A 12915-nucleotide genomic window follows, 5' to 3' on the forward strand; every position below is an offset into this window, starting at 1 on the left:
CCATGTCTAGAAATAAACCAAGATTCAGGTCGCCGCCGTTGTTCTCATGAGCGAGAGGGTAGGTAAGTTTGCAACCATTTGAAGTATGTTACCTATGTCTCACTTATTGTGAGACTTAACTTCGCCTTGCCTCTCGTATGGCACCACTAGGTTGGTCCAGAACTATAGCTGCTACATCTTTTCCTTTTCCTATGTGAGTTTTAATCGGTTTCATTGTTTTAGATTAGCTTTTCTTTGATTTTCCTTCTTTCCTTTTTTTTATTTTTTCTTTATTTTTCGTTGGTGTTCTTCAATTTCCTATGTTTCTTTCTTCATTTTCAGTGGATTTTTTTTCATACATGTCTACATTTTCCCTATACGTTGTACATTTTTTGGATCCATCCGGAACATTTTTTATACATGTTTAACATTTTTTCAAATACATGATTAAGATTTTTTTTTCAAATATATGTTTTGATTTCTATTTGTTTATACACATTATACATTTTTTGCATACATCGAATTATTCCTATACACATTTACTATTTTTTAAATACTTCTTTTATGTTTTTAGATACATGTTTTTGAACTTTTTTAGTGGGTGTTAAACAATTTTCAAATAAATGTGTACCAACTGTTTTGAATGGTAGAAACCATATTTAACTACACGAACATTTTTGTACATAGTATGATTTTATTTAAAAAGTCATTACAATATTATCAAAATGTGTAAACATATTTTCAAATGTACCTTGCATTTTTAATGGTACAATAATTTTTAATTACATCAACATTTTCTTTATGTTGTATAAACAAAATTTTAAATGTCATGTACATTGTTTTGAATTGCAATAACATTTTTAAATCTCACAAACGATTTTAATGCTATGAAGATTTTTTTTAATTTAGGCTAACAATATTTTTATACCGATTTGACATTTTTCAAATTCATGGTTTAAATAAAACTAAAGTAAAACTAAGTTCTGATATATATATATATATATATATATATATATATATATATATATATATATATATATATGTATGTATGTATGTATTTAGAGTAGCTTAATGAACAAACAAATAATAAAAAGAGATAAAAACAAAACAACCTGCATGAATCTACTTGGGTTGGCCCATTAGTAGCTACGCTGAGGCGAGACAAGCATGTGTCTCGCTGAGGACGAGACATATTCATCACGCACATAGCAACTTCCATTTAGACTTGATTGTCGTCGTTGACCTAGGGCATAGCCAGCAGCCGTCACCAGCTCTTTTGATACTTTGTTCTTGTGTCGCGGCATTCGACGTCACAACAGCGTGTTTGGTGCGCACCCGTCATCCCTGACGCATTGATCATCAGAGTCTCGTTATGACGGCGTGTGGCTCATGCGAGTCAACCCTAGACATGTACTCCCTCCGTCCTATAATATAAGAACATTTTCAAACTGTTGTAGCTTGGAAAACATTCTTATATTATGGGACAGAGGGAGTATATCATTACATATTAATGTTAATGTTAGATCTTTAGATATTAGTATAGTATTTTTGTTAGATCTATTAGAAATTACATACTCTTTTTTGAAGTTTTATTTGCGCTCACTATGTAAACTCTTTGTTCGGAACTATTAGCCTGTCTTGGACACTACCATAGTACCATACAATCACACAAAGAAAATATTTGTTTCGAAGTCTAGTTAGTTATTTTTGAAGTTCGATGTGTTTCAAGAATGAAGATGAAATAATAACGTACCACCTTACTTTTGAAATTGAAGATCTGACTGAGGAGATGGAGCTCGCCCTGATCTCATTTAGGTTGATATGCAAACTCTTAATAACATATGTTGGCATCTGTAGAAATTCCAGTATAAACTCAAACCGAGAGCACATCATATGGTAATACTTTTTGCAGTTATCGTCCCACTTGCCCTCACTGTGCTTAAATCTTGGCTCCGCCTCTACCGGTATTTCTAATAGCCGCATGCCGTACGCTCTAGAGTCGGAACAATATTGGACCGCCAGCCCTATCCGCTACTCGTGCGGCTCGGCTAAATTTGACATCTCGAGTTCTGGATTGTATACTCCAATAGTTAGCGGTGTCCCATCGATGCCTCGCACTTGGCGGGAAATGTCCACCTGGACTCGTGACTCCTCTTCTCCAACTGTATCACCTTGTTCGTGTAGTTTTTCCAGTCGGCAGCCATGCATGTTCCCAAGGTCATGCACCTTGTTCTCGAGCCCGATGCAACAATTAGCGTGCATCGTGCACACCCTGTCCATCTTGCTATGGAATTGGCAGAAGCCATCGAAGAGTGTTGTATCGAGGAACACGAACTTGATGTGCAGCTCGTCAGCGGCAAGCTCGGCCTTGATCTCGTTGAAGACCGCCTGGTCGCGGGTCGGTGGGAACCGTGATCTTGCTACGCGCCATCTCCTCAATATTTCCACCGTCCGGTTTGTGGACTTGACGTAGTAGAAGCCGGTGTTGGGTGCGTTCGTGAGCGCCTCCGCGTCACCATTGAAGCGGTCGGTGGAGACGACCATGTCGGCGTAGAGGCTGATATGCCGGAACGGGTTACGCAACCACATAACATCCACATCCTGCATGGACATAAATTAACTGACGATATCAGAGTGTGTATGTTTGAACCTATTACATTTTGGTTCACTTGTTGAAACGTGAATGAAAATGATAATTTAGAAGAATGCATAAGCAGCTAGCTAGCTTACGGTGAAAAGGTAGTTGTAGCCGAGCTGGAGGACGCGCTGCTGCAGGGAGAGCTTGGCCCAGACGAGCTCAAGGTAGCTTTCGGTGAAGAAGCGGTTGGCAGAGCTGACATTGGCGGACGTGACCTCGAGGAGGTAGCAATGCGGGTGCACCGCCTCACAGTGGGACATGGCGCCGGGGTCAACGGCCACGATGAGGGTGTGATTGAGGAGGTGCGCGATCCCCTCGCCGTTCTTGAAGCTCTCGCGGAATAGGTCGAGGAGGGAGCCCGGTGCCGCCCACGCCTCGTTCACCGACGTAACGATCACCGTCCCGTCGTCGGTGGCCACCTTTGGCAGCAGCTCTGCGAGCCCTCGGAATCTCTCCTCCTGCATGTCCTGGAAATTTTACGATCAATTCGTAAGATCTTGAGAACTATTGACAGGCCTGGGCGCACAACCCAAACCCCGGGCAGGCAAACCTTTTCCGCGCTCGAGAGGTTGGCGTGGCTAATCATCTGATGAGCCGGTCCATTCCCCAAGCTGGATATGAATATGCTGGCCAGTCGATCCCCGACCCGATCGGACGCGAGGAGGAAGAGCATGAGGGTGGGCAGGAGAGCCCCGAGGAGGAACGAGGCCGAGTGGCCGAGGCCGCCATTGCGCTGCTTGCTCTTCATGCCGATCGCTATGACCCGGAGCCGCAGTAGACTTACGGTAGAGGTAGAGGCCAATGCTGCTGCTAGCTAGCCTGTCGAGGTGTACTTAAACTCCTCTGCGAAGTGAGGTCGACCGCATCTGCATGTGCATGAGAGGAGCTAGCAGAAGGTACGACGATCCATGTGCATTCGTTGGTTTTGAATGATGTGGCAGTTGTACTTGCTTCCAGCTCCATGTGTACGGCAAGGAAGATGTCAAAACGTACCTGCACACACATGGGACGTACCGAAGAGCGCGCTGTTCTCTGGCTTGGCAATGGCCATGCCATGGAGGTATCTCGCGGCCGGTATATTCTGACTTTCTCACGGCCACCAGACGAACGTACTGGCCAATGGCCATGATCATCCCGAGGTCAGAGGTGAGATGGCAGCATGTGCATGAGCGACAGAGAGACCGGTACGTACCTACGATAGGTAGGGTCTCTAGGGAGCTCGTTATTTGTTTTTCATCGAAAATACATTTCCTACGTCTTAAAAAAACTGAAAAATAAATAAGCACAAGCATATATGCATGAAATTTCTTGAACGTATATGTTCATTAGTCTTGCTAAGTCCGAGTCGACTAAGACTTCATCATGTCTCAGTCGATGCTATATTCATGAGGTCTTATGTTGAGATCCGTGCAATTTTCTTTTTAATTCTTTCTTACATGATATAACACTCTATGTTCATATGTGATATACACTCTCCCCATTTCTTTTTACTTCACATATTAGATTTTCTTATGTCAAAACTTTGAAAGTTTGATCAATTTTATAGGGAAAAACTACAAATATTCATGATAACCGTATACACAAAAAAGACTAATACATAGATTAATATAGTTTGTTTTGCTGTATCCGGTCCAAAAAAATTTAATCTTTTTATGTAGCATGCAAGTAACCGACTATTTAATGGAACTTTATAGATACTTAGAGAACATGTATATGTATTTGTAGATTTTTTTTACTTTTAACTATGTTTTGGTTTTTTGAAAAGGGTTCCATGGAACCCATCCTATAAAACGCCCCACTCGCTAGCACCCTTCCTATCTATGATAAACATGTATATTGTCTCGTATTGCGATGGCTAAGAATTTACATTCATTTTTGAACTAATTTCCGTCGGAACACTTGTTCGAATCACGGCGCAGATAAACGGTTGCAGAAGGATCCGCAGGTGCGTACCCCCCGCACCTGCATGTCCCTGCTAATTTTCTATGTTTTTAGGTTCAAAGACCCTGCTCCATCTTTCTTGACGTATAGGTTGCGATAGTGTTGCATTCATGAGCAGTGATGACTTGATTGGCTTGCAATGTTCATTTCTATTTTCCCGTGTGCAATTCTGGCATTTAACATATACACTGAGTCAGTTTAATTATGTGGAAAACCGGGTAAATAATAAATATCCAGTTTTCCCGGTTTAAATGGGGAACTCGATTGTAAACCTAAACAACCCGAAGTGCAATACATCTTGCCGAAGCAAGAGAGCATAAAAAACATCAAGCGCATGATTATCACACAAGACAAGGATCAACGACCAAACATATAGAGATGGATGGTTGGGTGATGCCAACACATACTATGTCATAAGAGCATCTCCAACAGCTGTCCAACACGCGACGCGCTAAAAACTGGTTTACGGCGCGCCCACCGCCAGGTTTTGGCGCGGCGCGCGACGCTGGCTCCAACAGCCATGCTAAAATGCACAGCACGCGCGTAGCTCCAGCAAGCACGCTAAAATGCAGCGCGCGCTCTCGCACAAACACTACGTGCATTTGTAGCTCGTCGGCGCTTCGCGGCTGCCGAGACGCCTGCTCCTGCGAAGCTTGTGAAATACTACTGCCACCGTGGGGAGCACTCCACCGTCCAGCTGCGGGTGCTCTTTTCTAATTTTATTTAACCATACATAATTCTCAACTACATAGATATAAAAACGATACAAAGATATTTACATAGTTCATAGCATAGATAGATAAAACAGAACTACGGTGCAACTAGATAAACTACGGTGTAGTTAGAACTACTCTAAGTCCTCATCATCATCCTCATCCTCGGTGGTGTTGTCCGAGGTACCGATCCATATGTCCTCCCAACGTTCATCGTCTGACGTGAAGATCGACCTCCCACCTGCTTCAACGATATCGTACTGTGATATCGCCAGTGCCTTCCGCCGATGCCGGTCCGCCCGCTCCGTGCGGTGCCTTGCCGTCCTCTCCGCCCAGTAGGCGCGCTCGTCGGCAACGTCCTCCGGGTGGCGCCGACGCCACTCCGCCATGGCTCGCTCGTCCTCCTCAGCGCTGAGAAGGTGGCGCTGCCGCCGAAGGTGGTCCGCATGGTTCTGGTCCTGATAAGACGATGTAGACATCATGTAAGTTCATCTGCGACGGCAGCCTCTCTAGGCGCCACGCCGTCGTGTCGTACGCGCGGGCGGCCTCGTGTCGGTCCGGAACGTGCCGAGGCAGAGCCGGACGTCGCCGGACCGGATCTCAGTGTAGTACCAGCCGTTGGGGCACTCACGGACGCCGCGGTAGCCCGAAGATCCCCGGCGGCACGGCGGCATGGTGGCGCGATGGTGGCGGGGCGCTGGAATCGGTGAGGAAGCAGTGGAAGCGTCAAGGAGGCGGCAAAAATGGGCGCGTGGCAGTGTCGTGACGAGCGCCGCATTTTATAAGCGCGCGCGAAGCGGCGCGCCAAATCTATGACGCGAGCTGCCGCTTTCTCCCCCGCGCGCGCAATCGCTTCTCGTGCACTAGTTTTCCGTCTCCGCTGGAACGCGCGAAAACTTGCCACGCGCGCTAAATGAGCATTTTATCTCACGTGCGCGTCTTTTGATGCGGCAGTTGAAGATGCTTTAAGCACCTACAACACAACACTAACAAAGGTTGAGTTCCACCAAAGCAGTACGCAATGTGAGGAGACGGCAGCAGGCATACTCGGAAGATCACAAAAAATGGAGTTCCAACAACAACATACGAAAACCACCAGCGAAAACCGCATCATGCCGCACCAGCCTGGAAATTTTAAAAGAAAAGAAGAAGAATAAAAAGGAAACAAGAAAACTAGAGAAAAACCATTGCAAAAAAGAAAAAGAAACAAAATAAAACAAGAAACCCGGAGAAAACCAAGAAAGAAAGAAAAAATAACGAAGAAACAAAAAAAATAAAAACCAAAGAAAACGGTGACAAATTAAAAATAGAAGAAAAAAAGAAAAAGGAAAAGGAAAAAACTGGAACAAGCAGCGATCAGAACGCACAACCTAGTCAACTATCCCACCGTTTGATTTGTCACGTCAGTGAATACTAGCTAAAAGTTCTCAAGGTTCAAAATAGACTGAGATCAGACAGTACGACGTGCCGATTTCACGGATTGGGAATTCAGGGTTCGATTTAGTTTTCGTCTACAAGTTTATGATTTGATTTGGACTTTTTCGTTTCTTTAAAAGAGTTGGGTTTCCCCTCAGTTCCATTTCTATGAACAATAATGTATTTGTGATTATAGATTATAGAATAATGTATTTGTGATTATAGATTATAGGAAAATAATTCCATGGATACATCCCAATATTATGCATTGTGTATTCGTTGGAGGTGCCTTTGGATCAACTAGCCTCCAAAGTTCCTCCGAGATTGTATTGCCCGTGAATGTATTACCCTCAAGTAATCACTAGCACAAATGCCCGTAAAGATAATTGATGTGTCATCCAGAACAATGGTCTCCCCAATGGTAGGCGACAGAGGAAGGAGTTATGGCCTTCTCGCTGGACATGTTTGATATGTGAAATCTTAATAGTGGTGGGATAGATCGATGTGGTGGTGAGCACCCAACTCATGAATTTTTGAAAAACACAAACATTTTTTTTAAATTAAAACATTTTGTAAAAAAACTAAAACATTTTTTGAATGCTAAGAAAATTTTGAAACATGAACACGGTTTTTTATTTCTGGCCTTTTTTGAATATTTGAACAAAAAAGAAATTCAGAATATTTATGTAAATTTATACTTCACAGAAAAAATAAAAATAAATAAGGAAAAACGAAAAAAAATGTAAAAGAGAAAGAAAATGGAACAGAAAAAGAAAAATAGAAATAGAACAACGAAAAAGGGGAAACGGTCCGGCCCAGTCTTAGGCGCCCTGTGGGAAGCATTAACTATTTATCACTCTGTCCAACAAATAAGGTCTTCGCATTGCGTGGGCAATAATAAGTGGGATGGCCTCGTTGGGCCAGAGCGCGCAGGCCAATTGTAGAATTCTGGACAAACTTTTTTTCTTTTCTAGCGGACAGACGCTCAAAAAATTAGTACCATTTCAGATAGAAAAAAAAATCGACGTTGAACGGATGAAAAAACTGAAGAAACACATCTTGCTTTATTATTTATTAAAAAATATAAAATTAAGTTAAAAAAGTAGGTATAGATATAGAATAAAGGCTTATGGATTGGCAAAAAGAAAACGGTCGTTTTCCATCAAACTGACCCATCGCATCTTCCAGCCAAAACTGGGCCGTGCAAGTGGCCTGCACACTACGTGGACTAATTCATCATGCCAGTTCCATCGGGATCTTTTTCTTTGCCAACATATGAGGTCACCAGGAGCTGCTGCAACGTGTCTTGCATCCTTTTCAAAACGTAGATATTTATTAACATACATAGAATGAAGAAAGAAAAAAGTAAAATAAAATTGGAAAAGAAAACATACGTTAAAGTCATCTAGATGGGATTCAGTTAAATCTCATCTTCTAGACGAGAGCAGAGGAGTCATCTGAAATCACTCGCTCCCGACAACCAGTCGTCGTGGCTTCTGCACCTCACAGTGAAGCGTGTAGGTGTAGTGAGGCGGCAGGTGAGACGTCCACGCCCGGACCTTGAATCTCCCTCGAGGCCTCACACTTCCAAGGAAAAGGTCCTGCACGCTCATCGTCGTCTCAGGATCTCCAGGTCCAGGTTCAGCTTCAGCAGGATTGCCGCGAGCCTCGGGTGGTCTTCCGCCCTCGCGCTCCCGAAGGTGCGCGCCCTGAAGAAGTACCAGTACGCCTCCGGGGTGAAGAGGTGTAGCCTGAGGGGCTGCGTGGTTCCGAAGCGTGCGATCTTGTCGGACCGGCTCGCCACTATGATCTTGCTCCCGCTCGCGACGCGGCCTCTTGCAGCCGAGTACAGGCTCCTCCATGCATGGTCGTCAATGTCCGCAAGTGGCTCGATGATGATCAATGTCCTTCCGCCGCCCGTGCCACCGCGGTTTCGATGCTTGATTCTGGCTCCGTCTCGCAGAGCCTCCACACTAGCATCTTCAAGGCCATCTCCATTGAAACACATGATCCGAGAGAAGTGGCTGCGCACCCTTTCGTCGTCGCAAGCGTGCTCGATCAGGGTGCTCTTTCCGACTTTCCTTGGACCGATGATCGGCATGACCGCCGGACTTCCAGCTCCATCGGTTTGCAGCAGGAAGTTCAGGACATGTTCCATCTCCATTTGGCGCCCGAACATGCACTTGCTCAGCAGCAGATGCGTGCTGTACGGCTGGCGGTGCAAGCGTGGGCATCCGTTCAGAAGGAGTTAATTGCACAAAAGTACCACAATTCAGGCATCACATGTAGATTGGTATCACGGTTGCTATTTTTTGCGTGTCAGTACCAACATTCGTTCAAATTTTTGTAAATTAGACTAAAACGCGTATTTATACGTATTGACAGTGTATCTGACCGTTGGGGCCCGCCGTCAGGTGCCGACGTGGCATATTTTTTGCAGAAAACCCCTTGGCTTTATATGTAATCACATAAATGCCCATTTTTTCGCAGGAAAACCGCCATTGAGAGGGACTTTTTTTTTCGTTCGCGAGTTTTTCGCGGACTTGTTCGAAAGTTTCCGGCGAATTGAACAAATAAATAACCGGAACGACAAAACGGGCGACGCGCGATTCGAACCCGCGACCTGCAGGTCCGCCACCGGGCGCGCTAGCCACAACGCCACAGCAACGCTGTCGACTAGATAAAGGCGAAATTTATATTATACTAGCACACACACGCTGGGCCGGCAGCTGGGCCAAGCAAAGCCTGCAATATTATTTTACAAATAATTTAGTAGATGCAAAATGATCATTTTTTAATAGATGCAAAATGATCATTTTTTCTTATTTTTACACAGGCTGTATTAATAGCATTATCTTTGAGAAAAATATTAGTTTGGTAAACATGCAGATTACTACATGTGTTATTTTTTGACAAATAGAAGTATGAACCCGAGATTGAAACTTTCATCGTTTTAAAAAAGTTCAATATATAGGTGACAAATGGTTTTATAATACAAAAAAAGTTCATCGTATATTTATATAAAATCATTGTGTATAAAAAAAATGTTCAATGTTTAGTGTTTATTTACAAAAAAATATCGCAGAATAAAAAGTTCACTATAAACTTAAAAAATGTTACGATCATTTTGCATCTATCAATTTTTTTACATAATGCACGGTGAATATTTATTACAAAAATGATCAATATAAGTTAAAAAATCTTAATATATGTTGAATAATTTTGGTAACATATATTAAGAAAAAATTTCAACATATATTACAAAAATGATCAATTTCATTGAATGAAAAAAGATGAAGAAACGAAAAGAAACCTGGGCAACGAACGAGCCCCAGCAAAACGCAAAACGAAAAAATTATTACAGGCCTCGGTTGGCCCAACCACCGGTCCAGCGTTTTATTGTTTGTATAAAGAGGTACTGCCCGCCCTTGAAACAGAGCACACCTGTGGCCTGGTTGCTGGTCGCAGGTTCGAAACATGCTGATGATGTGCATTTTTCCTTTATTTTATTTGTTTATGCTGAACATTTTTTTAAATACGTTGAACAATTTTCTAAAGATATGATGAATATATTTGACATAATGCAAGGTGAATTTCTTGTAATTTATGGTGAACATTTTCTTAGACATGATGGATTTTCGTAAAATATTGCAGGCTTTGCTTGGCCCGGCTGCAAAGTTCACTATAAACTTAAAAAATGTTATGATCATTTTGCATCTATCAATTTTTTTACATAATGCACGGTGAATATTTATTACAAAAATGATCAATATAAGTTAAAAAATCTTAATATATGTTGAATAATTTTGGTAACATATATTAAGAAAAAATTTCAACATATATTACAAAAATGATCAATTTCATTGAATGAAAAAAGATGAAGAAACGAAAAGAAACCTGGGCAACGAACGAGCCCCAGCAAAACGCAAAACGAAAAAATTATTACAGGCCTCGGTTGGCCCAACCACCGGTCCAGCGTTTTATTGTTTGTATAAAGAGGTACTGCCCGCCCTTGAAACAGAGCACACCTGTGGCCTGGTTGCTGGTCGCAGGTTCGAAACATGCTGATGATGTGCATTTTTCCTTTATTTTATTTGTTTATGCTGAACATTTTTTTAAATACGTTGAACAATTTTCTAAAGATATGATGAATATATTTGACATAATGCAAGGTGAATTTCTTGTAATTTATGGTGAACATTTTCTTAGACATGATGGATTTTCGTAAAATATTGCAGGCTTTGCTTGGCCCGGCTGCCGGCCCAGCGTGTGTGTGCTAGTATAATAAAACTTTCGCCTGTATCAAGTCAGCAGCGTCGCTGTGGCGTAGTGGCTAGCGCGCCCGGCGGCACGCCTGCAGGTCGCGGGTTCGAATCGCGCGCGCGCTCGTTTTTTCGTTCCGGATATTTATTTGTTCAATTCGCCGGAAACTTTCGAACAAGTCCGCGAAAAACTCGCGAACGAAAAAAAAGTCCCTCTCAATGGCAGGTTTTCCTGCGAAAAATGGGCATTTATGTGATTACATATAAAGCCAAGGGATTTTCTGCAAAAAATATGCCACGTCGGCACCTGACGGACGGGCCCCAACGGTCAAATACACTGTCAATACGTATAAATACGCGTTTTAGTCTAATTTGTAAAAATTTGAACGAATGTTGGTACTGACACGCAAAAATTAGCAATCGTGGTACCAATCTGCATGTGATGCCCGAATTATGGTACTTCTGTGCAATTAACTCGTTCAGAAGCATTACGAACTCACTCGCGTCTTCAAAGGTGTCCCTTAAGCAGCCAGAACTTGCTCCATCAGCTCAGCTTGTGCTGAGCCTTGACGATCACTGCCACCGCAGAAGCAGACGCACTTTTTTTTGGAAAATGAAGGTTTACCCCCGGCCTTTACATCATAATGATGCATGCAGCCATTTTATTAAAAGTTTGCGAAGCAGTGTTGAACTTCGATGGGGGCAAAGGAGTAACTAACCTCATGATCTTTCGTCCTGTCTTCTCCATGGGATTGGCAACTGAGCACGTCGAGGGTGTAGCACCCTCTGTACATCTCTTCTTTCAGTATGCCGAGTTGATGCATCATGACCTGGTTCGTGATGAGCTGGCCATCTGCCTTCTCGACAACGACGCGAACCCGCAGCAGCAGCCGCTGCAGGCTCCGCAGCCGCTCCTCCTCCGTCGGCGCCGCCATCCGCTTCAGGTATCTGTCCACGAGGAAGGACATGGATCTACCGGCGAGCTCATCGATGACAGCAGAAAATATCACCTCCATGTATCGTGCGTTTGCGTACCCGAGAACTGAACCCCTTCCCTTTGTGACCTTGTCTAGTGTGGCAGTGCGACGGATCAACGAACGACCCAGAGCTGGGTGAAAGTTCTGTATATATCTGAAGCTTTTCCGAGGACTCGCCCGATGGGAACATTTCGACGCATACTTCTCATCGACGCCGTGTCGGACTGTAAAACAGCGTAGCCGTACAATTTAATTTCTACTCGTATCCTGTCTCTGGCTGGGAGGAAAAGAATTCTGCAGATGGATCTCTCGTGATCCACATCTCTGCTAGTCTAGAAGGAGCATATGAAAATGAACTGCTGCGTAACGAAGGCCGGCCTTGGGCATGCAGCGTGAACATGATTTGAGTTGCACCGAGCGGACTGGAAGCTCATGCATGCATGCATGCATTTGCATGCATGGTCGATGGTTTGTCAAATAACACGAAGTGATGTGGGTAAGGGAGAACAACCCAGTGCTCTCTATGTTTTCAAAAAAAAAAAACAAAAAAAAAACAGTGCTCTCTATCGGGGTCGAGCGTGATGTTTTAAGCTGTAGAGGGCCCCGCCTAGCCTTTCATGACGTATAGGTTACGATCTCTCTGCATCCACATACATGAGCCGTGCTGACTGGGTTGCAGATTTTGTTTCCATTTTTCCGTTGTCTGCTTCTTGCATACAGCCAATTTTATTTGGAGAAAACACCTCCATTCCACAATATAGTGTCTAGTATTTTATTTTTTTGGAAAGTCAAGTTACATCAACTTTGACCAAGTTTTTTTTTGCTGGTGACTTTTGACCAAATTTGTAAAGAAAAGTAGCTACATATGTTATATCAAATCAATATCATTGAATACATGCATAGTGAGACCTATAGAGAAAACTCAAAAAAGAAATATGCATGGTCAGACATATGTAGAAGAGTATTTATAGAGGGGTATTCAAGATGAT

At 43.2% G+C, this 12915-nt stretch overlaps 2 pseudogenes; both read right to left on the reverse strand.

The window, feature by feature from the left end:
• Nucleotides 1-2069: 2069 nt before the first annotated feature.
• LOC123067755 (uncharacterized protein At4g15970-like) lies at nucleotides 2070-3365 on the reverse strand (annotated as a pseudogene).
• Nucleotides 3366-8173: 4808 nt separating this feature from the next.
• LOC123066207 (disease resistance protein RGA2-like) lies at nucleotides 8174-12026 on the reverse strand (annotated as a pseudogene).
• Between the last annotated feature and the right edge of the window lie 889 nt (nucleotides 12027-12915).

The sequence above is a fragment of the Triticum aestivum genome, chromosome 3B (assembly GCF_018294505.1).
Source record: "Triticum aestivum cultivar Chinese Spring chromosome 3B, IWGSC CS RefSeq v2.1, whole genome shotgun sequence".
Taxonomy (NCBI): Eukaryota; Viridiplantae; Streptophyta; class Magnoliopsida; order Poales; family Poaceae; genus Triticum; species Triticum aestivum.